The 17,868-nt window shown below is 45.8% G+C and overlaps 1 protein-coding gene across 1 annotated transcript in view; it reads right to left on the bottom strand.

Annotated features, from left to right (window-relative positions):
- ABHD2 (abhydrolase domain containing 2, acylglycerol lipase) overlaps positions 1-17,868 on the bottom strand; it is a 107,531-nt gene that overhangs the window by 45,032 nt on the left and 44,631 nt on the right. The window lies entirely within an intron of this gene.

The following is a 17,868-nucleotide window of genomic DNA, read 5'->3' as shown; positions in this document are numbered from 1 at the left end:
TCTCAAACGGGCCCAGGGACTAATGCACACGAATGCACACTGCCTACACTCACTAATGTTCACTTCTTTGCCTTCCCCTAATAAGACAGGCCACAGCTACGGTGGTCACCCCACCAGCCAAACTGCTGCTCTCTGTCACACTGGGAAGGGCTGCAAGCTCTCCTAAGAGCCTATAGGTGTCTCGTGCGCGCGTTGTCGGGGGCACTGTGTGCCCTGGAGAATGTGCTGGAAGGGCAGAGCAGTGTTAAGTAGTGGGTTAAATGAAGGATGAAGGCTTATCAGCCTAAGTCATGACGCCACCCTAACAACTGTCCTTTGTGAAAACACGCAGTGACTCTGGTCTCTGGGAGTAAATGCAAAAATCACACACTAGTTAATTACCAGGAAAGCAAGGTGCTCCTGGTTACAACTAAGAAACGATTCACAACCACAGCGTAAGGATGGTCCCGTTTACCGAAGCTGCCACTGGTTTCTCCTTCACGGCTTTGAGCCCAGGCATGGTGCTTGGCCAGGATTTGTGTTCTATACAGAATCACAGAACATAAAACACGGTAATAACGTCCGTCCTTCATCTCTGTTTGATCTCACAGTGGTGAGCATTTTACTAAGGGTTTGCCTGAAACTATTTCCCAATTCATGCCTAGCTTTTCTATCACACCAGGTGATCCTAAAGGCCCTCCTTAAATTAAACCAGATTTGCTTTTTCTGTTCTGTAATTCATTAAGTCAGAAATTTAAGAGAAGTGACGCTATCACCCTACGCAAGCCAGTTCCCACACGTACTTCCTCTGGGAGGGTGGGGAGGAAAGAGTATTTTAAGACCTAAGGACATGAAGCCATTTGCCAGCACGACACCACAGGTGCAAATCTTAGTGCAGAGGCTACGGCATTTGGAAAGCAGACAGAAGCATTTATAAGAGATGAGTGGATTATGACAGCAACGAAAAGCAAGCTTATAAAAATAACGTCAACCGGACAACTCAGCATGACACGAGGTTTAGATACGCAATTTATAAAGGGTTTCAAGACGACCAACTTGAACAGTAAGTTATACATGGGGGGGAGAGGAGTGATCTAAGAAACCAAATTCCTGGTCGCTCCCAGAGGAAAGTTCAAAGAAAACTTAGTTTATAATACAAATTTAAAATAGAATTGTGCGAGGTTAACGGGTCAGAAGAATGGGTTACATTTCACATACCTATCTTCTGATCTGGTTTAGAATATAGTATAATCCCAGCACATGACAAAAAGAATAAGATAAAATTTTCTCTTGGCTGTTCACAGGTGGCCCACATAATGATGACACTGGCGGTCATCCTGATGCCGTGCTCCTGATTCAGGGTCACGTTACCTCTCTGAGGTGGCCTCTAGCCTCTACTCTCGTCCCCACTTACCCAGCATCCACCTGCCAGCGGAGGAGGGAAAACAAAATATGTAAACCTGGCCAGCCCCGTCTACTGCGTGGGTCCCAACTTGGCCTAGGAGGCCCGCCGTGCCTGCCTGCTTACGCCTTTCAGTGTAAGTTCCGATAAACCCGAGCCACGGGCCCGGCTCCACTCCAAAGAGGCAGAGCTTGTGCGGAGCTATTTTCATCCCAAATGCCAAGCTGTTTCTTCTGCCTGGAATCCGCTCCTTTTCTCCTTGCACACCCGTTGCTTCCCTCACCAGCTACAATTTGTTTTTCTTTTCTTTTTTAATTTTCTTTTAATGTTTTTGTTTATTTTTGAGACAGAGAGACACAGCACGAGCAGGGGAGGGGCAGAGAGAGAGGAAGACACAGCATCCAAAGCAGGCTCCAGGTTCTGAGCTGTCAGCACAGAGCCTGACACGGGGCTCGAACTTACAGACTGTGAGATCGTGACCTGAGCTGAAGTCGGACGCTCAACCGACTGAGCCACCCAGGCGCCCCTACTATTTGTTTTTCAAGACTCACTTCCAATCAGGTCGCTGGGGGAGCTGCCCTTCTCTGTGCCTCCTGGCGAAGCACCCTGAGCGGAGCTCTGTCCTGGCGTCCAGGAGGCTCGACTGATATCAGGGCTCTTTACTGGCACATTCCTCCCCACCACCTGCGGGAGCCAGGCTTAGAAATCGTTGTGCCCATCCCCAGGGTGCTTCATACACTAAGCATTTGGAAGGGCTGCTGAATGAATAGAGTACAGACCCACTTAGTGAATCTGAGAAGAAACAGATGTACTTAAAAAATGATACGCACCATAATTACGGCAGTTGGACTGCAGCAGGGGTGGTGCTTGGTGACTGTCCCCTTCCCAGGCCATCTGGCAGCATTCTCAGACCAGGCTGGGAGAAAACCCTGAAGGTGTGCATGTGTGTATACGTGCGTATGTGCACGCGTGTGCGTGAGAATAAGTGACCGCCTCGGGATCACTCGGGACTTTCCAACTTCAGCGTAAGGTCAGTTGTGCACGGTAGACGTTTCACAATCTTTAATTCCACCACCATAGCATCTACTGATAAAACACTGTTTTTAATTAACTTCACAATAACACAACACCGGAGTTTACAAAATCGGACGTTTAGACAGCCAAGTTTTGCTGTGTGTTTTCCTCTGTTTATAGAAGTCATCCACAGATCACATGAAAAAATGAAAAAAAAAAAAACCCACAAAAAACCGAAAACCTGGAATGGGTATAACTAGTTACGTGGTTTCGGTCAAGCAGGAAATGTGGACCAAAACAACAGACTATTTTGAAAGGCACATAAACACATAAGCAAGCACTTAAGAGACACTGCTGAAGTGTACAAGGAGGAATCTGCTTTATTCTAACTACCTTTGTGATGGTGAATCTGAGAATATAGCAGCCAATGACCCCACCTATCCCCAGGCCCTTGAGCCACTCTTCCCATCGGGGCGCCCCCTCCAGGAGTCTGGGCTGGCCCAGGACTAGTTTAGGCTGGTAGAACGTGGTAGAACGGCTGCTGTGCAGGGCTGGGGCTGGCCCTTCAAGGAGAAGCCTGGCGCCATGTTGTAAAGGAGCCAGGGCTCGAATACCCAGCGAGTAGAGGCAACACTGAGGGCGTCTAGAAGATGCGACACAGAACCGAGTGCTGCGTGCATTTAAAACTCAGAGCAGCACCGTACTGCCTTCCAAAACAGATGGACCAATTTCTCATTTCCAACCGTTATGCACGCAAGTGCCTCTCTCCCTCACCCTCATCAATAACTAGCTTTGTCAATCTTTGACATTTGGGCCACCCTGATGGGCAAAAAAATGGGTATTTAACTTCAACTTGTGTTTCTTAAGGCTGATCCAATCTATGGAAAACTAGTTTCTTATCTGAATTTGCATTTTCCTGATCCATATGTTTATTAGTCATTCACATCTCTCTTACGTAAATTGTACCCTTTGTTCATTTTTCTGTTACATTTTTATCTTTTTCCAATCCATTCATAGGTACTGTTCTTGTCACCCCTGCACGTCATTTTCTATTTTATGTTGCAAACGCTTTCTCCCAATTTATAGTATATTTCAATTTTATCACTTATCTTACATAACTTTCATATTTTGTGGTTAAATTTGTTAGGTTTCTTTTTTTTTTTTTAACGTAGGCTCCACACCCAGCCTGAAGTTCAACATAGGGATTGAACTCACAACCCTGAGGTCAAGAGTCAGTGCTTAACTGACTAAGCCCCTCTGATGCGCCTAAGATTTTTGTTTAAAAAAAATTTTTTTTAACGTTTATTTATTTTTGAGACAGAGAGAGACAGAGCATGAGCGGGGGAGGGGCAGAGGGAGAAAGAGACACAGAATCCCAAGCAGGCTCCAGGCTCCGAGCTGTCAGCACAGAGCCCGACGCGGGGCTCGAACTGGTCAACTGGGAGATCATGACCTGAGCCGAAGTCGGACGCTCAACCGACTGAGCCACCCAGGCGCCCCAGATTTTTGTCTTTAAAGTAATCTCTACACCTTACGTGGGGCTCAAACCCATATCCCTGAAATCAAGAGTCACATGTTCCTCCGACTGAGATAGCCAGGTGCCCCGATTTGTTAGGTTTTTCTGTTAAAACCTTTGTGTTTTGCATTTTGTTTTAAAAAGAGCTATTCTAGCACCCAATTTTAAATACATTTCCCAATATTTCCTTTTATTATGCTACAGTTAAAAAAATTTTTTTTAATGTTTATTTATTTCTGAGAGACAAAAAGAGACACAGCATGAGCGGGGGAGGGGCAGAGAGAAGGAGACAGAATCCAAAGCAGGCTCCAGGCTCTGAGCTGTCAGCACAGAGCCCGACTCTCACGGGCTCTAACTCACGGAGTGTGAGATCATGATCTGAGCTGAAGTCGGACGCTCAACCGACTGAGCCACCCAGGCGCCCCTATCTATTTGTCTATTCTTATGCCAATATGACTCTGCCTTAATGAATATAGCTTTAAGGACTATTTCGAGCAGTAACAGTGCAGGCCCCCCCCTTCACTTGTCTTTTTTAAAATTCTCTTGGCAGATTTTTGCCATTTTATTTTCCAGATGAATTACAGGATTAGCCTGTTTCATGACAAACTTGGAATTTCTAATTGGAAACACACCAAACTCCTATATTACCTTGGGTAAAATTGACACGTTTACAGTTTTTACTGGTCCCATTAAAAAACGTGCAGTATCCGTATATTATTCAAGTATTTATGTCCTACAGTAAAACTTCATAGCTTGCTTCACGTTCCAATGCTCAGTTTTTACTACACGAATTTGCACACATCTCTACTCTTTTTTTTTTTTTTTTTTTAATTTCTACATTTTTAAAAAAGCTATTCTTAGAGTTAGCATCTGGGCGTGTTTCACTCCTAACTCCCTGAAAGCTGCGTCTCAGTACTAACACATACGGTTGTTTGTCCGAAGTGCTGTGGCCAGTGGTTAATAAACGCCTGTTACTAAGAAAGAAGCTAGACCGCAACGAAATATAGAGGCCAGGATGTCCTTACCTTCTGCATCAGTTTAGAAGCAACACCTGGCTAGCGCCCAATGGGAAAGGCCGGAAGGGAGAATCTAGATCTCCCTCCCACCCACATCCCTCCAGACAAACACACGCTGCCTTCGGACGGACGGAGTTCACATCAGCAAGGACAGATGGTTGCCGGGCTGTTTACAAAAGAGCCGGAAAAAAGTTGACTGATGCTTATCCTTGCCCTCAATCTGCGGGCGACCAATCGATTCTTTCCATGGGGACGTGGGTTCCTCGGTTGTACATCAAACTACTTTATAGCAATTGAACCCAGACTTAGCTGTCAGGCCCTCTGATTCTCGCCAGCAGCTCTCTAGCAAACTGGCAGAGGCCTGGCATACATACGACATCCGAGACTGGGCCCTGGACCCCTACTTCCGGCAGGTGCCGTCCGGTGACCTAGATGCTCATTAGCAGTTATTCTTTGGTTCTTTTTTTTTTTTTTTCAACGTTTTTATTTATTTTTGGGACAGAGAGAGACAGAGCATGAACGGGGGAGGGGCAGAGAGAGAGAGGGAGACACAGAATCGGAAACAGGCTCCAGGCTCCGAGCCATCAGCCCAGAGCCTGACGCGGGGCTCGAACTCACGGACCGCGAGATCGTGACCTGGCTGAAGTCGGACGCTTAACCGACTGCGCCACCCAGGCGCCCCTACTCTTTGGTTCTAATGTTACTTTTGTTTCAGACAAGATGCTTTGGCTAAAATGACACAATCCAACTCCGACTAACTTAAGAAGGGACTATGCTGGGGTGCTCACCAAATGGACAAGAGGCTGGAGGACCAGCTTCCAGGAAAGAAACTGGGGCTACTCGACGTATGTGCTCTTTATACAGCAGCACCCCAGGAGCCAATGCCCCACGAGTGGGGTGTCCAGAAGAAGGGAATTCTGGAGGGCGGAGCAGCGCATCTTGATTATTATCTGCATATAATGGGAGAGAAGGACTTGCCCAAAATGCCCTTGGAGAGGAAGAATGGTGCTGGGCAGCCAGAAAGGGACCAATGCTCCCAACAAGGTTTTGGGCTCGACTTGTCTTTGCTTCAAGTGGCTTCGTTAGTGCCCTCGATACCCCACAACCCTCTTCAAACCATCATGTTCCCAACTAGTTCTTCCAAAGTCTCTTCTTTCTGTCTTTGTTCCCAACCTTGGTCCCAACTCAGCATTTCCCATAATTCTCAAATGTATTTACTTTGAAGCATCTGCCTCACCTATAACACAGTGTGGATCACAAACAGGCAACCTACTTGGCTCGAGTGGTATTTTTTATCACACACCCATCTTTCTGAAAGCAAAGTTTATCACATATGAGTGTGTGCTGTTTTCTTTAAAGGAGAAATCTAGACAAGGAGAGTTTTTATGACTCCTGGTCAATCTTTACCGGTCTTAAAGGAGCACACTTTTTGCAACTCATCACATTGCCCCACTGTTTTTTTTGAAGGTAACATTCACATAACATGAAATCAACCTTTAAAAATTTTTATTTTAGAGAGAGCGCATGCACACAAGCAGAAGAGAGGCAGAGGGAGAGAGAGGAACGGAGGAAGGGAGAGAGGAAGGGAGGGAGGGAGAGAGAGGAAGGAAGGGAGGGAGAGAGAGGAAGGAAGGGAGGGAGAGAGAGAAAAGGAGAGAGAGGAAGAGAAGGAGGAAGGGGGGGGGGAGAGAGAGAGAGAGAGAGAGAGAGAGAGAGAGAGAGAGAGAGAATCTAAAGCAGCCCTGCCATAGGCCTCAATCCCCTGACTGTGAAATCATAACCTGAGCTGAAATCAAGAGTCAGACGCTTAACCAACCAAGTTACCCAGGCGCCCCTGAAATGAACCATTTTAAAGTGTACAATTCCATGGCATTTAGTACATTCACGGTATTGTATACTTATCACCTCTATTCTATACAGTGATGAACGTTTCTTTGCTCCAAAAGGAAACTTCGTGTGTGTTAAGCAGTCACTCCCCATTCTCCCCTCCCTCTACCCCCGGAAACCACTAATCTGCTTCCAGTTTCTATGGAATTCTGTATTCGGGATATTTTCTATAAATGGAATCATTGAATATGTGACTTCTTGTCTTGTGATTTTTCACTTAGCATAAAGTTTTCAAGGTTCATCCATGTTGTAGCATGTATCAGTACTGTATTCCTTTCTATGGCTGAATAATATTTCATTATATGCACATACCTACCACATTTTCTTTATCCATGTATTGGTTGATGGACATTGGGTTGTTTCCACCTTTTGGTGAAAGGTGGAAACTGTGAACAGGGCTGCTGTGGACATCTGCATACAAGTATTTGTTTGAATACCTGTTTTCAGTTCTTTTGGGTATATATCTAGGATCAGAATTTCTGGGTCATATGGTAATTCTATGCTTGACTTTTTGTGGAACCTCCAAACTATTTTCCATAGTAGCTGCACAATTTTACACTCCTACCAGAAACACATGATAGTTCCAATCTTTCCACATTGTCACCAGCACTTGTTTTTTACTGTTTTTTCTTTTTTTCATTGTTACAGCATCTTAGTGATATTAAACCTAATCTTTTGACTGCAGGCCATTTCTTTCCACTCTGTCTCTACTTCCATCTCTACGTTTAATATTTATCACGATTTTAAAAATGAATTAGTTGAGAAATAAATACATACAACCAGTCTCATTCATTCCTACAATGGCTATTGTCGGTGGAAAGGCTTGAAGCAGAATAAAGTTAGCAACAGTCAGACTGCATGCAGTATACTATGGGACTGTCTAAAAATTGACAAAAGAATCCAGTTTTTATAAAAGCATTTAGACTTGCAAAACTTAACCTAGAGAATTGGACTTGGTGGGAATAACAGCCATGAGAAAACTTACTACAGCAGAAGCTATAGTCAGTGACACATAATGTGGACAAGAAACTGCTTCTAAGCTTCGTGGTAAAATTTATTTTTTTATTTTTTTAAACATTTTTTTTTTTTTTTTTAATTTTTGGGACAGAGAGAGACAGAGCATGAACGGGGGAGGGGCAGAGAGAGAGGGAGACACAGAATCGGAAACAGGCTCCAGGCTCTGGGCCATCGGCCCAGAGCCCGACGCGGGGCTCGAACTCACGGACCGCGAGATCGTGACCTGGCTGAAGTCGGACGCTTAACCGACTGCGCCACCCAGGCGCCCCAAGTGGTAAAATTTAAATGGAAAACAAACCTGATGAAGATAAGATTGAACTGTCTTGCGTTAAAAAATCATCACGGAATCACACTGGGTCAGTAGAATTTGTTTCAGAAAGTATTCTCTAGGATGATTTAATGTTAGCATCACTTGGATGCAAATGCTTGTATTTTAAATGTCCCTGGGCTCCGCCCCTCCTGACTCCTCCTATGGCAGTGCAGGTGGCTAGAACCTAGCTCACACTCTACTCCGGCATGTTCCTCCTTCCTGGGCCAAGAAAGACAAGAGACTCGGAACCAACAAAGGAGACGATACCGGCTGGAAGGTGATACAGAAGTAGGTAGGGGAGAAGACCCATAATGCTGGGGCCACTCAGGGTCTGTGGAGGGGTGGGTGGGCAGGCCGCTGACAGGCTCAGCCAGTTAAGCATCTGATTTTGGCTCAGGTCACGATCTCACAGTTTGTGAGTTCGAGCCCCGCTTCGGATTCTCTGTCTCCCTCTCTCTGCCTCTCCCCCACTCATGCACGCACGCTTTCTCTCTCAAAAATAAACAAAAAAAATATGGGGCTTATCTAGAACCAACGTAAATGGGACTTCACATATCTTAAATAGTCAACAGCCAGCCTCTAGCTTTAAAAATATATCAAATTAACATACGCATATTCTGGTGTTGCCCATTACGAAAATTTTTTTTAATGTTTATTTATTTACTGCCAACCAGGGGTTTTTCAACAACACGGTGAGCCCTGGTATTTATTCCTGATATAAATCTGCTTATTGAGAAACAGTACGTAAGGGCCTCCAGGCCAGAAGCTGACAGCAAACAGGAGAAAGGACAAACACGCAGACCAAATTCCAGGGCTCTGGCAAGTTCAAGACAACGATGGTCAGGGCGGACCATTCGGGAGCGACCCCTTCCTCCACGGCAGTGTGGTGTGGTCACGTCTCACCCACGGCCTGGTCCTCCAGGTAAAGGGTGAGACTTCCCACTAGAGGCAAATACCCCCGAACATGCCTGAGGAAGGAACACGCTGTCTCAGCGAGCGGGGCCCGGCGGTGCTCTTCCAGTGCCGGCGGGTGGCTGGGGCTGCACGAAGCGCAGGCAGCCCCGGGGCCCTGAGGTTAGGGTTGTGCCGTGAAGCGAACGAGCACGGCCAAGGCTGCCTCCTGCACAGAGTCACAGGGCCCGCGAGCGGGGAAGTGCTGAGTGGCCGGCGCGGACGGAGTCGAGCGCGACAGTGCGTGTGTGCACGCACCTGTGTGTATGGGTGTGCGCGTGCACACGTGTGTGTGTGCATACGAGCGTGTGTGCACGTGTGTGGTTCTCTCTTTCCCGGTGCACACAGTTGAATCTGCGTATGTTCGGTGGACACGTGATAGAACTCCGCTAGAAAGAGCATCAGGTAATAGTTAAATATTGTAACATTAAAAAAAAAAGCAGCAAGGAATTCCTCTTTCATTCACACCCCGCCGAAACTCAAAGGTACTGGGCGGAAGGAGCTCCCAATACATGGCAATCTATCTGCAGGATTTCCTGGGGCCCCCACGGCCACCCCACCTTGGCTATGCATCTAGAACTTACTGTCGAGGTTTAAAAGGTCATCTGACAAAATGAGTGGCCCTCTTCTCAAGGGTTTGTAACTTTACACGTTAGCATTTGTGAACGCAGCACTTGACTGGAAGCCTCCCAAGTCCACAGGCCCCGACCTTGTCCCCTGGGCAGGCCGCTCACTCTACAGACACGGGTCCGCCATTTTATACTCTGCCCCTCACGGTTCCCTCTCCTTCCGCAAGCCCAAACCGAAGGGACACTTCAGTGTCACTTCAGGAGTGACATTGTCCTGCAAGCCTCAGTTTCAAGTGGCTGATAGTGTCCTTGGCTGGTTTTGTGCCAACCAGCAGCCAGAAAGCGAGTCAGGTGCTGGGGCCGTTTAGGAGACATGGGCTCAGGACGTTTCCTCAATCTCCAGAGAATGCCCATCTCACGAGGCCCTCCACTCTGCTCCAAGCACACATTCAGGTAAAAAAAAAAAAAACATTTCCATTTCAAGAAAAATATTTGTCCAGGGAGCAGAAAGATGACCTTTATTCTGAACAAGAGATCTGATTTGCGAGTGACAACAGGGACCAGAGACGCCTCCTGGAGCAAGCAGCTGGCATCTGGGACCAAACCAAAGACCTGTTCGAGGACAGCCTGCCTCGGCCTCTGTTTTCTTTTGGTTCTTATATATTGAGTCAATAAAATTCAGAGATTAGCAAGCCTAATCTGCTCACGGAGGGTTCACAGTCTGGGGGTGAAAGCACACGAGGACAGACAACTACTGTCATGGAGGGGACTGGGCACTGGGGTCAGAAAGGCAGAAGGGGGTGATCTTATGGGGAAGCTTAGTCACATGGCTGAGAAGTACCAGTTTAACCCAGTGCGTGATGGGGAGTGTTAAGGACCGAACGTCTGTGTCCCTTCAACATTCATGTGTTGAAGCCCTGACCCCCCCCCATTGTGATGGTACGTGGGGGTGGGGCCTTTGGGAGGTGAGTGAGTTTAGATGAGGCCATGATGGGAGAGCCCCAAGGTGAGACTGGTGTTCCTATAAGAAGAGGGGGAGAGACCACAGCTCTCCCGTTTCACCAAGTGAGGCCACAGAGAGAAGGTGGCCATCTACAAGCCAGGAAGACGGCTCTCACCAGGAACCGGATCTGCTGACACCTTATCTTGGACTTTCCAGCCTCCAACAACAGTGAAAAATAAATACCTGTCGTCTAAGCCACCAATTTTATGGCATTTTGTTATAGCAGTCTGAGTTAAGACAGGGAGCGTGAAGTCCTCAGAGAGCGGGGATGTTCTGAGCATCCGACCTCTGTGTCAAGGATTGGACTGTCTCTCATTTAGTCTGTACAACAGCTCTGAGTGACGGTATCGCCCCTGTTTTACAGATGAGAAAAACAGAGCCTTGACTTGCCTCATTTCGCGACGTCAGGCTGAGAGGACAAGCGTCTGGCTTCAGTTCAGAGCTTTTCCTACTGTGGCACAGTCAAGATACATCAACTCCCTCAAACACAGATTAAAATAACAAACATCTTTGTGCCTGTTTTTTTTCCTGTCTGATCATCTGTCCGCACGTTACATTAAATCATGTTTCTCCCAACTGAGAATTGAAGTTGTTAGAACTCCACTTTGGTTTTCTTCACATACATGAAACAAAAAACCATTTCTTTGATTTCACATGTGGTTCACAACTGTAGCCGACTTCTTAATGTCAGCGAAGTTCTTTTGGGCAGATTAATCATCTGGAGGGTGATTCATTTGAATTCACATTTGACTATTTCTAGGACGAGGGCAGGGCCTCCCCAAAAGTAATGAGACGCAGGAGAGAGGCTGAAGGTGCTGTGGAAAGGCAAGAGGTGTCTGATTTGGGGAAGCATTTTTATCCTCTGTTAATGAGGGAGGCTAAGTTAATTAGGATGAGCGTCAGTGGGAGGGGGGTAGAGGGGGTGCACGCAGGGGGCAAAGCTTTGTGGCAGCTCCAGAAGTCAGAAAACTGAGCTCCAGGTCATTGTGCGTGTGTGTGCGCGCGCGCGCGCGCGTGTGTGTGTGTGTGTGTGTGTATGTGTGTGTGTGGTGAGGAAGCAGGGAAGCTATAGGGCCCTTTCGAGGTCAGGGGAACATTTACAGGCATTTACCCTGGATCCTGACCTTCCAGAGCTTCCCCTCCACAGGCCCTGAACTCAGGACTCCTGCTCCTCCTACTACGGACCCCTGTGGTTCCCCCTGTGGCTTCTCTCCCCTCATCCAGCCTGGCCGATGTGAGCCCACCCCACTGGGCGTCAGCCTTCTCCAGCCGTGGGGCGGACCCTGCACGAGATCACACCAGTGCTGCTGGGGAGGCAGGGAAAGGACTTCATCATTTGCTTCGGGACTTTCATCTCAGAGCGGCAAGTGGCAGATTCAGCCTCCCAAACACCCACTAATAAGCTCATCAGAAATCTGCTTTGCGCACAGCGTTTTCCCCCACCGGGCAAATACTTCTTCACAGCTGTCGCGCGTTACATTTTCGCCGTCGTTGCTAGATGTTCTATTCCTGAATTTCAGGATTATGCACAGGAAAATTCCAATGCAGAGATATATTCTGTTTCTGCCTGAAGTGACCAAAAGTGGCCTGAGGAAACGAGAGAAATCAAATTCTGTTCCTGTGACTGGTTTCTAAACATGGGACAGAGGCCACCAGGCCGAGGTGGCGCACATCTATGACCCATCCTCTATCCTGTGCGAGCTATAAGACACGAATGTTAGAACAGGTACAGAAGTCACGATAAAACTGCTTAAAAACAAACCACGCTCTTTTGCTTCAAGGAAAAATAAACTCAATTTTCAAGTTCAAAGAAAACCAGTTCGAAACCCTCAGGATTGTATTCACACGTTAAACGTATCTGATCCCATTATCTTTCTGCTCCGCAAATAGCTTTTCGGACCGGTCACACCCCTCCCTACGCAGAGGAAAGCGCAACCCTCTTTCCTGCGCATCTGGACCTGGTCTTGACGCTGCTTTTCAGGGGGCTTGTAGCTTATTAAGAGGCTGCAGGGTTCCACCTGCCAAGTGTCACCCATGAAAGAGCCTGTCCTGCCGAGAGCCAGTCACATATTAGTTACCCAGGTAGGAGACTGTATTGTAGACTCGCTCGGCTCATCTACCCTTTGCCCAGAGCCCACTCCTCCCAGCCTCACCCTCCCTATTGCTAAATTAGGGATTTGGGAAACCTGCTGGTGCTGACCAAACAGGGCGTGTGCTGATGCCCAGCACACTGGACACCTACCTCTGTTTTGTCCCTGTCTCCCCTGACCCCCCTCCCCTGTCACTCACACAGATGTCAACCGGCTGCTCTCTGCCCGATCCAGGGTTGCCTTTGGTCTGCTTCTCAGCCCGAGGCCACCTCAAAATCTGTGCCAGGTCTGGGCAAGAGGGAAGACGGGAGCTGAAAAGTCACATTGGATTTGCTACTATTCCTCATGGGGGACCTAGAATACCTAAATGTGAAGGTCTTGGATGATCTACCTGGAATGCTCTCCAGGAATGCCTTAATCAAGAGACGACTTCTAAGAATTAAGATGCTGACATGGCCACATCAAGCTCATGCCTTGCTTTTCCTTCATGTGCAGAAAATAGTTCACAAAATGGCAAGCCACAACGTTAGAAAAAAGGTGGGTTCTTCAAAGCCATCTACACATTCAATGCAATCCCACATTCTTCTCAGAGCTAGAACAATCCTAAATTTGCATGGAACCACGAAAGACCCCAGATAGCCAAAGTAATGTTGAAAAAGAAAACCACAGCGGGAAGCATCACAATCCTGGACTTTAGCCTGTACTACAAAGCTGTCATCATCAAGACAGCATGGTATTGGCACAAAAACAGACACAGAGACCAATGGAATAGAATAGAGAACCCAGAATTGGACCCACAAATGTATGGGCAAATAATCTTTGACAAAGCAGAAAAGAATATCTAATTCTAAAAGAGACAGTCTCTTTGGCAAATGATGCTGGGAGAAATGGACAGCAACATGCAGAAGAATAAACCTGGACCACTTTCTTAAAACACCAAAGTAAATTCAAAATGGATGAAAGACCCAAATGTGAGCCGGGAAACCATCAAAATCCTAGAAGAGAAAACAGGCAACAACCTCTTTGACCTCAGCCCCAGCAACTTCTTACTTGACACGTCTCCAGAGGCAAGGGAAACAAAAGCAAAAATGAACTATTGGGACTTCATCAAGATAAAAATCTTCTGCACAGCAAAGGAAACAATCAACAAAACTAAATGGCAGCCAGCAGAATGGGAGAAGATATTTGCAAATGACATATCGAATAAATGGTTAGAATCAAAAATCTATAAAGAACTTACCAAACTCAACACCCGAAAAACAAATAACCCACTGAAGAAATGGGCAGAAGACAGAATAGACATTTTTCCAAAGAAGACATCCAGATGGCTAACAGACAAGTGAAAAGATGCTCAACATCACTCATCATCAGGAAAATACAAATCAAAACCACAATGAGATACCACCTCACACCGGTCAGAGTAGCTAAAATTAACAACTCAGGAAACAACAGATGTTGGCGAGGATGTGGAGAAAGGGGAACCCTCGTGCACTGTTGGTGGGAATGCAAACTGGTGCAGCCACTCTGGAAAACAGTGTGGAGGTTCCTCAAAAAATTAAAAATAGAACTACCCTGCGACCCAGCAATAGCACTACTAGGAATTTATCCAAAGGATACAGGAGTGCTGATGCATAGGGACACAGGTACCCCAATGGTTATAGCAGCACTCTCAACAATAGCCAAATTATGGAAAGATGAATGGATAAAGAAGATGTGGTGTATATATACACAATGGAATACTACTTGGCAATGAAAAGTAATGAAACCATGCCATTTACAACAATGTGGATGGAGCTGGAGGGTATTATGTTAATTGAAATAAGTCAGTCAGAGAAAGACAGACATCGTATGTTTTCACTCATATGTGGAACTTGAAAAACTTAACAGAAGACCATGAGGGAAGGGAAAGAAAAAAAAAGGTTACAAACAGAGAGGGAGGCAAACCATAAGAGATGTTTAAATACAGAGAATAAACTGAGGGTGGTAGGGGATGGGGGGCGGGGAAAACGGGGGATGGGCATTGAGGAGGGCACTTGTTGGGATGAGCACTGGGTGTTGTAGGTAAGTGATGAATCACAGGAATCTACGTCGGAAGCCAAGAGCACACCGTATACACTGTATGTTAGCTAACTTGACAATAAATCACACACACAAAAAAGAAAAACTAAAAAATAAAACACAAATAGTAAAAAAAAAAGAAAGAAAAAGATGTGTTCTTAAAATATTTAATAAAAAATATGCTTCTGTCAGTAACTATATACGTCATTACTGCTAACCCACATTCAAAACTTTACTCTGTTCCTGTTCCCAGGGAGATCACGACCATGAGAAGGTTAAGAAGAAAATTTTATAATGCGCTTTAGGGCTTTAGAGAGTGGAACAAAAAAACTTGCATTGGAAAACACAGCACTACAAGCATGCTAAATCTCCCTCAGTTTTCTATAAATTTAACAGAGTCACAGTAAAAAAAAAAATTTTTTTTTCATATTTGAAATCAAACAAGCATTCTAAAGTTCATACGGAAAACTGAACCAGCTATAATTACCAAGGAAATTACGAAAAGAAGTGTAAGTGAGGGGGAGTTAGCACCACCCCCAATGCCTATAATAAAAATCATTTAAAAACTATAAATCTGCTAATGGTATATATATATTCAGGATTATCGACAGAATGGAACAGACTGGAAATATACCTAAATATATCCGAGAAATTTAGTTGGAGAAAAAGGTGACATTTCAGTAAATGGGGTAAAGATGGCTTGTTCAATAAACAGTGTTGAGTAAAGGGAAGCCATTGACAAAAATTTAAGTTGGAGCCACACTTCGTGCCAGGATAAATTCCAGAGAAAGTTTATTTCAAAGTAGAAAATGGCATCATACGTGTGCTAGAAAAAAGTGTGGAATTAAAAAATATATATATCGTACAATGAAGACCTTTCTAAGAAAAACAGAAATCCCAGAAGCCGAAAGAAACAATCAAAAGATATAACTCTGCAAACATATTTTTTTTTTAAAAAACTTTGCATGGCAAATACCACCATGGGCAAAGTAAGAGACAAATGACAAACTGAGAATAAATATTTGCATCGCATATCACAAAGGGCTAATATCCCCAGTACATACACAACTCTCCGAGGTGATCAGGAAAAAGACCAACGACTGTCAGAAAATGGGCAGTGGTTACCAATAGGCAGTTAATAGAGAGGGAAAGAAAAATTGTTCTTAAATGTAAAAAAGACGCACAGCCTCTTTCATAAGGGGAAATACAAATAAAAAAATCACAGTAGGAAAATACTTTTTACCTACCAGATGGGCAAGTATAAAAAAGTAGGAGACCCCCTTCTGTTGGCAAGGTATGGGGGGAAGAGACACTCTCCCTCGGGGCTGGCGCGGACAGGCTGAGGGCACTGGCCAACGTTTTCCATGCACATTCCCCTCCGACCCTGCGATTCCATTTCCAGTTTTTCCTCCACGGACAGGTGCGCATCCGTCAATGCAAAATGACGTGTTATGGCATTGTGAAAGTAGGTTAGAAACAAATGAAACCTCCATCAGCAGAGGGATGAAACAGAGGAGTCTCCATTCTGGAACACCACGCGCGCGATGGAGGCGATTCCTACACTCCTGTGGCAACACCTCTCGGTGATATTTCACGAAGAGGAGCAAGGTGCACAGAGTATACGGTATGCGGTTCCGTGCGATAAAAGGAAAAGCAATATGTGAGCGTGCATGTGTGTGTAAGTGCTGGTTTTGCGTGAAAAAAAATCAAGAAACTGGGAACGTGTAACCGTGATAAATGCACTCGGATACATGGGGGAGCCTAAGGACAGCAAGGACAACACTGGAGGAAAGAGAGAGCAAGGTCACAGGCTCTGCTGGTGGAGAGAACTTCTGGGAAACAGCCGCTGCTTCTTGAGCAAGGTGAGCCCTGAGCTGAAAGTGAGAGGAAGGAAATGATACAGCTGCCCTGGAGCTTTCAAGGAGAGGAACACAGTTCCAAAAAGCTGAAAGAAGCCACTGTTGACGGCTGTGGGGTTGCTCTGCCAAAATGGCTGCCCTCTCCTCGGGCATGAGAACGCAGGAAAACAGTTCCTCAAAGAGTCAGCAACTCCACCCTTGTGAAGAGGCACCACAGCCCAGGCACCGACCCTTCATTCTTGTCCACACAACACAGAGCACCGCAAAACCATACAGATAAACACGTTCTAGAAAGTTCTGCTAAAGCAAAGTCTCTCTCTCTCTCTCTCTCTTTACCCGTGAAGGACAAATGCGAAAGGCAGCGAGCGGCTGGTGTCACTGCTTATACTTATTATTGGCAATGAACTACACCTGGCTTTCAAAACCATGAAGGATGGAGTGTATGTTCAGAGTCCTTCTGATTTTATTTCATATCAAGTTGAAACAGCTGGAAGAAATAAGAAGTTTAAAATTCATCCATATCCTCACAACCCTTACAAAAGGACTTCATTTTTGTTTCCTTTATATCTGTATTTATTTGAATTTAGAGTATTTACCTCGTTAAATAGTAATATATAAGTATATAATTTTGTCCCTTTTTTTCCCCATATCTATAGTTATTATATTAAGTTCTAGATGGCTGCACAAAATTCTATCCGTTTAGTAGCTATAATGTAGGGAGTAAACATTTACGTAGCACCTTGTATGGGTGCGTTACGTAATCGGATTTACCCTCTACAGCAACTCTTACTGTTGGGAAATCCCCTTTGTTTATAGACCAGAAAACCAAGTGTCCAAAGAGCTGGTAAGCAGCAGACCCTGCCTTTGAACCCCAGTGCGTGTCTGACCTGACCGCCACGTTCTCTCCCCTGCGTTACACTATTGCTGTCTCTAGCGTGGGGCACGTCTGTGCCCAATGTCTACCACCATAAGCGGTGCTGGTGGAATATCTTCCCATATTCCGTTTTTTCCTTTCTAGATTACTTTCTTCATTTCAGTCAACATACGTGTCCATATTCCAACAAGATGACTCCTCACCCTTCTCCACTCCCAATTCCTGCTTCGGAGAGACCGCTATTTTCAAGTCGTTTAGGGTCCCTGTCACCCCATACGTGCCTCCGTACTTCTGGATGCCGTGCCTGGCGGGCTGGCTTTTGC

Source organism: Lynx rufus, unplaced genomic scaffold (assembly GCF_022079265.1).
Source record: "Lynx rufus isolate CCGP_SWC_20201006 ecotype Redwood Valley unplaced genomic scaffold, mLynRuf1.p SCAF_21, whole genome shotgun sequence".
Lineage (NCBI taxonomy): Eukaryota > Metazoa > Chordata > Mammalia > Carnivora > Felidae > Lynx > Lynx rufus.
Note: the sequence above shows the minus strand (reverse complement) of the source record. Positions and strands in the feature narration are given on the sequence as shown.